Genomic DNA, 9,477 nt, shown 5'->3' with positions numbered 1-9,477 from the left:
TAGTCGATCGTCTTCCCGCTTTGATTTTGTCTGCAAACCCGGTCAGCGCCGGTGCGCCTTCCAAGTCTCGTTCTAGAAGTGGGTGCCGGCCTGGACCAGGGCGTGCGGGAGGAGCTGGCCTCCGGTCTCGAGGCCGAGTCTCCAAACGGCGAGCGACGGCTCGCAGTCACGTGACCTTGATCATTTCTCAGGTGTATCATCCTGACAGCCAGGGCCAGGATGAGCAGGAGGCTTTGTCAGCACTGCTCCTGCGTCCGTCCACCCGGCCGTTCATGCAGCACCCCTCGGGCTCCCAGCTGCAGCCGGCACAGCGCCAGGTGCTGCGGCCTGTCCTGGCCCCGCCCGAACAGCTGCGGGCCCCGCCTCCAACCGCCCCCACCTACTTCCTGCCTCCGCGCTCTGGCGCCCAGCTGTGCCCGGCACCTGCAGCTCTGCGCCTCCCTCGGCGGCACCAGGCGTCTGCGGTCTGCGCCCCGTGTTTCCTGTCGCCTCCGTGTGGGGCTGGTGCCACCATTCTGGAATACATGCAGACCTCGCGATGACACCATCGGCGCGCTCTGGGGCAAGCCTGGCCGGCGGTGACAGGGCAGGAGGGCGGACGCTCCCTTCCCGGTACCCCCTTCCCAGAGACGCCACTGCCCGTCCGCAGAGGCTGCCAGCAGGAGCCCGGTGCCCAAGGCATCGCTGGCGCGATGTACCTGCCCATGTACCTGCCGGCGGGGCGGGCCTCTTCCCAGCCCCTGCCAGACCCCTGGAGTCGCTGCCGAAGGTGAACCAGCAGGGGGCGAGCTCTTGTTAGTGGGGAGATGGGCGGAGGCCTGCACGAGGGGCTCACAGTGCAGTGGGGTGGACAAAGGTACCCCCAAATCATTCGTTATCATGTGACAAGTGCTAAGCCGGGTACAGGGAGGAGGGCGCGGGCCCTCAGGGCAGCCGTGGGTCGGGGTGGGGGTGGGGGTGGGGGGTTGACCTGGTCTTGGGTGTGAGTGGGAACAAATGAGGCGGTCACTCTGGTCCAGGGCCATGGGCTGGGGGGCGGGGCAGACCCCCCCAGGGCGGTGGGGGGTTGGGGGGTGGACACTCCGGGCAGTGCCCGGCGGCCGGGGAAGGAGAGTGGGCTCCTGCCGCATGGCTCCTGCTGGGTCTGGCTGGGTGCGGGCGAGCTCGCTTGGACCCGAGTGAGGCGAGTTTGGAAGAGGAGGCGGGGCCTGGTCAGAGTGTCCTGCGGAGAGGCCGGTCCTTTCGAGGGGGAACTGGCCGAGGACTCGGCCCGGAAGGGGCGTCGTCAGGCTGCACGTCACACGGAGCCTCGCTGTCTCGCGTGGTCCGGGCCCAGCCGGGAGTCTGGTAGAAACGCAGGGTGTCTGGCCGGCCCCAGGCCCGTGGAGTCCCAGCCTGCATTGTCAGAAGAGCCAGGGGACCTCGGGGCACGTTCAAACTTAAAAGTCCCGTCCCAGGACACTTTGCGGGGGACGCTTCCGACCGGCATGGGGCGGGGCGCTGTACTCCGTGAGGCGGAGGAGGCAGAGGGTTGGGTGGCACCTGCTAAGGACTCCGGCCGGGCGAGACAGAGGAAGGACAGCTGGCAGGTCTCGTCCCTGGGTGGGCGACCCACTCCGTGGAGACGCAGGGCAGGGGCGGCTCGCGGGGAGGTGGACCCTGGGTTCGGCCGGGGACACGCTGCATCTGGGTGTCTAATGCTTCCCCACCACCCCCCATCTCTGCTCGCCTGGGCCGGGGACAGTGGACCCGTCGTCACTCCCACAACCTCGCCAGCACCTCTGCGGTGACTGGCCGGGGCCTGAGGACCTGGGCCGGGCGCAGTCCTGTCCGAAGGGCTCTGTCCCCCGGCTACAACGCCCACCCCGTCCCGCTGAGCATTTTTAGTTTGAGTCCAGCTCTCTTTGGTGAGGAAATCCAAAGTGAAATCAGAATGGGGGTACCCTCCCTTTTCCCCCCAGCTCCTGGCTTCACCTGGAGACAGCCTAGGAGGCCCAGGTTCTGTCCCTGGCTGGTCGTGTGATCTCAGACGAGTCCCGTCATCTTGCGAGCTCGGTGTCACCTTGTTGAGATGGGGAGTGTGTGTCTCTGGGGCCCCAGCTCCCACGTCCCCACCCCCCACTCGTCTCCCGAGCACATCTGCGTGGTGCCCACGAGGGTGCCACACCGACCTGTCCCACGGACTGCGCTCCCTGCTCTGGCTGATTTCTGCTCCCATCTTTTCTAAAATTAATTTTTTAAGAGCTGCTTCTGAAATTCCTTAGTCCGCCTCTCATTTGAAGAGACACGGTGTGTTCTGTGGCCCCTCACCGCTCCACGCTCGTTAGACCCGCAGGTTCCAGGCTCTCCGAGGGCCACAGTGAGCGGCTTAAGGTGTCGCTGCTCCAGCCTTGGTCCTGGGCCCCGGCCGGGGCCTCACGGGAGTGTGTTCCCACGGGAACCAGGATGCGGGGGGCCTGGGCCCTGCCCAGACCCGGGGAGGCAGACCCGCGTCGGCAGACCTGCGTCTTCACGGGGTGCGCAGGCGGCTGCACTCCCCTGGGAGTCTGCCCAGCGTGGCTCTCGGGCGGCTGTCCTCACCCCGGGCTGCACGTTCACACCTAGTGGAGCCACCGGAAGAGACTTTAGTTTTACTTTTCGGACTTTCACTGAAGGCTGCGTGTGTAAAGAAAAGTGCGTGCGTTGTGTGTTCAGCTCCCCGAGTGTTCACCGATGGGCCGCAGCCCTGCAACCCAGGCTGGGAACCCAAACGTGACCAGCGCCAGGGACCCCGCAGTCTCCCTTCCGGGCACTGCCCCTCCCCTCCGAGCATGAACGACGGTGACTTCCCGGGGCCCGGGGCCCGCAGCTTTTGTGCGTCGTCTGCCCCTGCCGTCGACCGGCTGTGGCTTCTCGCCCTGTCGTGTGTCGCCGTAGCTGACCCCCCCTCACCGCCGTGCAGAAGTCACCGCCCGACCCTCGCGCTGACCGCAGCCGTGTGGTCGCCTCTGAGGCAGGACGGCTCGCTTAGGGACACGCCCTCTCCCTCCAGGATGGTTCTAGAAGTTTTCCTTAGTCCCTTACTCAGCCCTCTCCCTGTTTTGACTCTGAGCTTGAGACAAAAGCTAAGGCCAAGGAGACAAGACAGATGGCCTGGGGCCGCCTGCCCCCTCCAGGTGGCAGGAGAAACGGGGCAAAATTGGGAGGCGGGATGGATGGCCTTGGACATCCCCTCCCCCCAGGGCGAGGCTCGGAGTCGTTCCCTCGGCCTCTGCTCGGTGTTGGCTCAGCGTAACCTTATGACATCACCTGCGTGGCAAGTCCCACGTCCCCACGCCCTGCCCCCAAAAAGAAGCGAGGCGCAGACGGCCTGGCTCCACCCTCCGAGCTCCGCGCACCTTGCTCTCCAGCGTGTTTTCTCTTTAATACACTTGCGCTTCCCGTGTGCTGTTTGTCCCGGCCTTGAATTCTTTCTCGCAGCATGAGACAAGAAACCGGGCCCCAGAGCTCCGGGCCGCGTCCCTGTTGGACCTCCGTCCCGTCCAGCTCCCCAGCAGCACTTCCGGATGGGGACTGTCGTGGACAGGGCGAACAGTTCCCACGGTGACTTTGACGTCGGCCAGGCTGGAGAGCCAGCGGCTGCCACGATGCCTGTGGGGACAGGCACGCACCTGTGCAGCGGCCGGGCCGCAGGCGCCTTCCGCCCAGCGCGCGTCACGATTCCAGCCTCTCGGGAGAGCATCGTCCAGCACAGAGCCTGTGGTCGGGGCGCACAGCGAGGCGCCGAGAGCCGCTCCCGTCAGCCAAGGCGCGAGCCTCCCGAACGCAGGTTCCCAGGCACCCGCCGCGGGCCGACCTTGCGAACTGCCCGGCAGGGCTGTGGGTGATGATGACTGTCCCGCGCCCGATGTCGGCCCCCTCCCCAGGCCCAGTCAGTGTCAGAGCCACGCTCAGCCCCGGCTCCTCGCTGGCCCAAGGCCCATGGTGACACCAGGAGCGCCCGTCCCCGGCTCTCCACAGCTCACCAGTCTGCTAGCCGCGTGGGGTCGGGCTGCGAGGGGGGCTCGGAGAACCCCCTACGTCTTAAGGGTCTGGTGACTCAGCAGAAAGTGTGTCTTGTTAAGAAACTCCCAAGTAGGAAGTCTCCTCCGAGAACCTAATTCATCGTGTGTCAGACAGAAAAGTACTTCTTATTTGTTTTTTAAAAGAAAAAAAAAAAGATCCCAATAGAACTCCTAACCTCAGGTACAAACGCGCGTTGGGAGGTCGCGCTCGGCGCATCAGAGTCCAGCGGGGCCGGGGGACCGGCTCCCCTCTGCGGGCCCGCGCGGAGCCCGCCTCGCTTCTCCCTTTCGTAGGGCCACCTACCCACTAAGCCGCTGTTTGGGGCCTGTGGCCCCCTCAGGAAACTGCAGAAACGTTATTCTAGGGATCATAAGAACATAAAAATCAGAAGGACAAAAACGAGCTTTTAGGGTCGATGAAAAAGTTCTAATTTTTAAATCCAGCCTGGGTGATATTTTTCTTTCTGCCAATGCAGTTGTAAAACAGAATTATTGTATATAGTTTTATGGAAGAAAGTTCCACCCAAAGTGTCCAGGGCCCACAGGAATTACACGTGGCCCAACCTCCCATGTATTAAACAAAACAAAACAAAAAACAAAAAAACAAAAAAACACCCCTTACTGGGAACATAAGGTGTTCCTAGGACTGTGTTCTCGCGTTGGCATTGGAAACACAGTTATTTCCAAGAACTGGGTCTTCCTGGTTGTAAAGCTGTGTGAACTGAGCCTCCCTCAGCTCGGGAAGTTTCTCTCCTGCGATGCTTTGCACCAGGCAGCACAGGCTCCGGGGACAGAGCCTCTGCTCCCGAATTGTGTGAGGTCCTCCCTTGGTGGCGGCTACAGTCATGTCCAACTGTTTAGTGCAAAAAAAAAAAAAAAAAAAAAAAAAAGTTCCCTGGATGCTCCTAAAATTATGGGGGTGCCGGGGGCGAGCAGCAGAGCTCAGCTCTCCTTAGAGAGCCAACAGCGCTTGATGTAAATTATTTTATTTTAAATAAAAGGGCTAGTAGGGTATTTTGTACTTTTATGTTCTTTTCCATTACTGAGAAATCAGACAAAAGTAACATCAAACGTTACTATTGAATAATCTGTCTTTGGGCTTTGATTTTGTGGAAACTCATTCTTGGTATGTTCCGTGAACTCGAGCTGGAAAACCAGCTTTCGTGCTGGGAGACCCTCCTTGTCATCGCTGACATGCACATCGCATTTTGGGTTCTGGTGGTATAAATTAAAGTTTCATCCTGCTTTCTCAATGTCTTGCTCACACGAGAGAAAAACAGGTCTAGTGTGTCTGCCCTTTTAATTGCATATCATCTTTGCAAGCACAAGTGTTGAGAATCAGAAAGGATGGCTGCCCCCTGGGCCAGCACGTCGGAGGCCGCTCCGGCCTGTCCTGCAGAGCCTGTCCCTGCTACCCAGGTCATCCGAAAACCTGCACGAAGCAAAGGCCGTGGCCTGCTACCAGCCTGCACATGCGCACACGGGTTGTCACTGAGGTGTGTCACTGGGAACGAAACAGAGGTAGATTTACCGAGACGCTAACAAACTCAGGCTCCAGGCCCCCTCACCGGCACGGGCCACTTCTGAGGCACAAGCATCTTTCCATGGCAGATTTTATAAGAATGTGACCAAGCGCGCACCTGGCGCAGAGAGACAGGTGTCTCTCTCTCCTTCCCGCGTTCCCCACGCCATAATTTCTTTCATCACAGTTGGTATTGAGGCGAACGTAGGCTTTTTCAGACCCAACGAAAAGTGAGTAGAGGAGGGGATACATTTCGATTGAATTCAGTGAGATGTGTGTGTAATTTTTTGGTCAAGTTTGAGAAAATCTCTATTGTGTTCTTCTGCGCTCGGAATTTGGAAAAATTTCCCACAGGCAAGTTCTTGGTGCGACATTGGTGTTAGCTCGCTCATTGGTAACAAGTGTCGGTGCCACTTCTGACCAAGATGGAGGAACGGGGCCGCATTGACGACCCCGCGTGAAACGACTACGTTCCAGACAAAATGTGCGAAAGAATGACGTTCACATCATTGAACGCGAGACGACGAAGAACATGGGCTCTGGGTTAAATGCCGCCCTGATCCCTCTGAACACAGCTGAAAGGCAAAACTGGAAAGGGCAGCACGGATCCTGAGTGAGTGAATGATGCCCCAAATGGAGCTGCGGAACAGCGCGAGAACACAGACGCGCCCAGCAGCGGACGCCGTGGAAGGTTCACGTCTGCCGTCCAACGAAAGTCGCCAGAGGTGCCAAGAGGCAGGGAAACGTTACCCAGGACGAGGAGGAAAAGAAGTGAACCGAAGCCAACCCAGAAACGGGACGGGTGACGGGATCGGCACACACACGGATCGAGGAGACGAAACGCTGCGGCCGCGTCTCACACGCTCGAGAAGCCAGAGCGAAGCGCGGACGCGCGGAGGGCGGCAGGGCGGGCGGGCGGGACGCACGATGCGCTCGCCGGCCGGAGAACGACGCCCGCCGGCCGGAGGAAGAGGAGCCGGCGCGGAGGAAGAGGAGCCGGCGCGGAGGAAGAGGAGCCGGCGCGGAGGAAGAGGAGCCGGCGCGGAGGCCGGGCGCGGCGGGCGGAGGCGTCGCAGCGGTGACCGCCCCGAACGGGACACAGAGGGAAACGTCGGTCGTCGGGGCTGTGATCTCGGGGGCCGCTTCGAACGGCCTCATTGGACTCCTTGCCGGAGAGGAGAGGACAGGGAAGACAAGCATTTAAAGAAATAATGGGTGATAAATTTCTAACGCCTACACAGATTATAAACCCAAACCTTCAAGAAATTAAATGAACCCAGCGTGAATGCGTGTGGACACACACACACTCACACACGCACCTAACACAAAAACTGCACCATGGCACCTCATGATCAGATTGCACAAAGCTGGTAATCAAGAGAAAGCTTTAGAAGCAGCCGGAGTAAAAATGATATATATGTATAGGGGACAGAGATAAGGAGGGCGGATTTCTCCTTGGAAATAATTCATGCTAGAAACAGTGAGGCAACATCTTTAAAACGCTAAAAGAAAAAACCTTACCCATTTAAATTATATACTCAGCAAAAACGTTTCGAAATTGGCAAAATAAAGACCGTCCTAGACATGCAGATGCTGAAAGCATTCCGTACCAGTAAGTAGGACCTCTGCTCCTGGGGCCGTTGAGGTCCCTGCCCCCAGGCAGGCAAGGTGCCACATGGACACTTGGGTCTTCAAGGCAAGTGAAAAGCATCAGAAATGGAAACGTATATGGGTTACGATGTGAACTTTGTTTCTGTTGATGACATTTCTTAAAAATTGTAATCGACTATTTAAAGTGAAAATAATATCGATGTATTATGGGGTTTACGCCACGCGCAGAAGGGAAATGCAGGACGACCACAGCACAGAGACCGGGAAAGGGGAACGGGAACCGCAGGCCGTCCGCTCTTCACCACGTGCACAGCAGTGCGGGGCCACCTGAAGGCCGGCTGGGACACGGGGAAGGTCCTGCACTGCAAACCCTGAAGCAACCACGAAAACACCACGACGAGGTTGCGGCTAAGAAGCCAGCGAAGGAGATGACCAAAGCCATAAGAAGAGCAAACAGGGACCACAGGACGGGCGGGATAAGTGGAAAATGAGTAATAAGACGGCAGATTTAAATGCGATCATGATCGACGATGACATTAAATGCAAGTGATTCAAATACCTGGATTCAAAGGCAGAGGCCGTCAGTTTGGATTTTAAAAATCGGTGCCCAAATATATAAGAAATGCACTTTAAATATAATGACACAAATAGCTTACAATACGAGTGGGGGAAGAACGCGCCAAAACTCGTCAGAAAAAAGCGGGAGTGGTTAGGTTACTCCAGTCAGGGTGGACTCCCCAGGAGACAAAGAGGTTCATTTTATAGATGATGCAGAGGCCCACTAACCAGTCCTGTACACTTCTGCACCTAAAATCAGGGTATTAAACCATACGAAGCAAAAATTGATAGAAATGAAAAGAAAGAGACAAACAGACAATTACAGCTCTTCTTTCCTTCCTTCCTTCCTTCCTTCCTTCCTTCCTTCCTTCCTTCCTTCCTTCCTCCCTCCCTCCCTCCCTCCCTCCCTCCCTCTTTCCCTCCCTCCTTTCCTCCCTCCCTCCCTCCTTCTTCTTCCTTGGTCACAGAGCCATCAGGTGACTCCATGAGGTGGGCTATCACCTAGAGTGTGGAAGGCAGGCCGGGGTGGGTGGAGACTGGTTAATACCAGCAGGCTGAGGTGACAGGGCCTCGGTTCTCACCGGCGGAGAGGGAGGCGTAACCGTGGAGGGCCGTGAACGGACCGTGTGGGGTAGGCTGGGATTGAGGCTACTGGTGTGAACGCACAGATTTCCACAGCTAGAGACAGATCTAGGCGATTCAGAAATAAATGCAGGGGCATGTCCTTCCCTTTAAGCAAACCCACTGAAGGGCCCGACAGCGCGTTTCATGCCCAGACCTTGGTTTCTAAACCATTTTCTCCACTAAAAGGGATCAGATTCCTCGAGGAAATGGCTGATCTCAGGGCTCTGGCGGGGAAAGAACAAGATGAACCTGGAACATCTTGTTGTGTAAGAAAATGAGAAAATACTCAGAGAGAGAAGGGGACATGTTGAAGGTCAGAGAAGCCAGTTGGACGATCCCACTAGGATGATCTGAGCATCGAAACTTAAAAAAATGATGGCAACAGATTATAACCCATCGAATAGAACAGGAATCCAGGAATCCAGAACACACAAATACATGTCTAAATTAATAAGATGAACAGAACATTCTGTCTCACAGGGAAAAGCCCACAGATAAGTGAAGAGGAAATGGAGGTATGAGGAAATCTCCACTTGGCGACGACCATACAAATAAATCAGGCAAGAAACATAGGAATCAAAAGGAGACTAATATAGACAATTACAGTCCTCCCTTCCTCCCAGATGCTAAAATTAGTGGGTAAAATTGAGATGAGAAATGGATTTTGCATAATCTCAAAATATCGCTCCACAAAATATTTATCAGCTACACTGAGGGAAAAGCATGGTGGAGAAATCTGGCAGAAATGATCTTAGTTAAGGGAGTAAAGCCAGCCCCGTCGGTAACAGGACAAGCAGGAGTCGAAAGCCACCTGAAGGGTAAAGTGAGAACATCATCTCTGCGGCCCTGGCGTAGAGTGTGGGGCTCGTCACGAGGAGACGCCATGCGAACCCCAACTAAGGGACACTCTCTCTGTGAGGTGACTGCTCCGTCATCCTCGAGGCCACAGGAGTCACAGAAAGACGGAGAACATTCCAGATTGAGGGAGACGGCAGGTCGCTGGGCTGAGAGCGGGGGCGGGTGGGGGGTGGTGTGTGCAGAGGGACCTGGGGACGAGGCAAGTGAAGAGCGTGGGGAGAACCGGCCGTCCTCGCTGCAGGCGCACCCCTCGCTGCATGA

Source organism: Rousettus aegyptiacus, unplaced genomic scaffold (genome assembly GCF_014176215.1).
Source record: "Rousettus aegyptiacus isolate mRouAeg1 unplaced genomic scaffold, mRouAeg1.p scaffold_m13_p_4, whole genome shotgun sequence".
Lineage (NCBI taxonomy): Eukaryota > Metazoa > Chordata > Mammalia > Chiroptera > Pteropodidae > Rousettus > Rousettus aegyptiacus.
The sequence above is the reverse complement of the archived record's forward strand: the minus strand, read 5'-3'. Positions refer to the sequence as shown.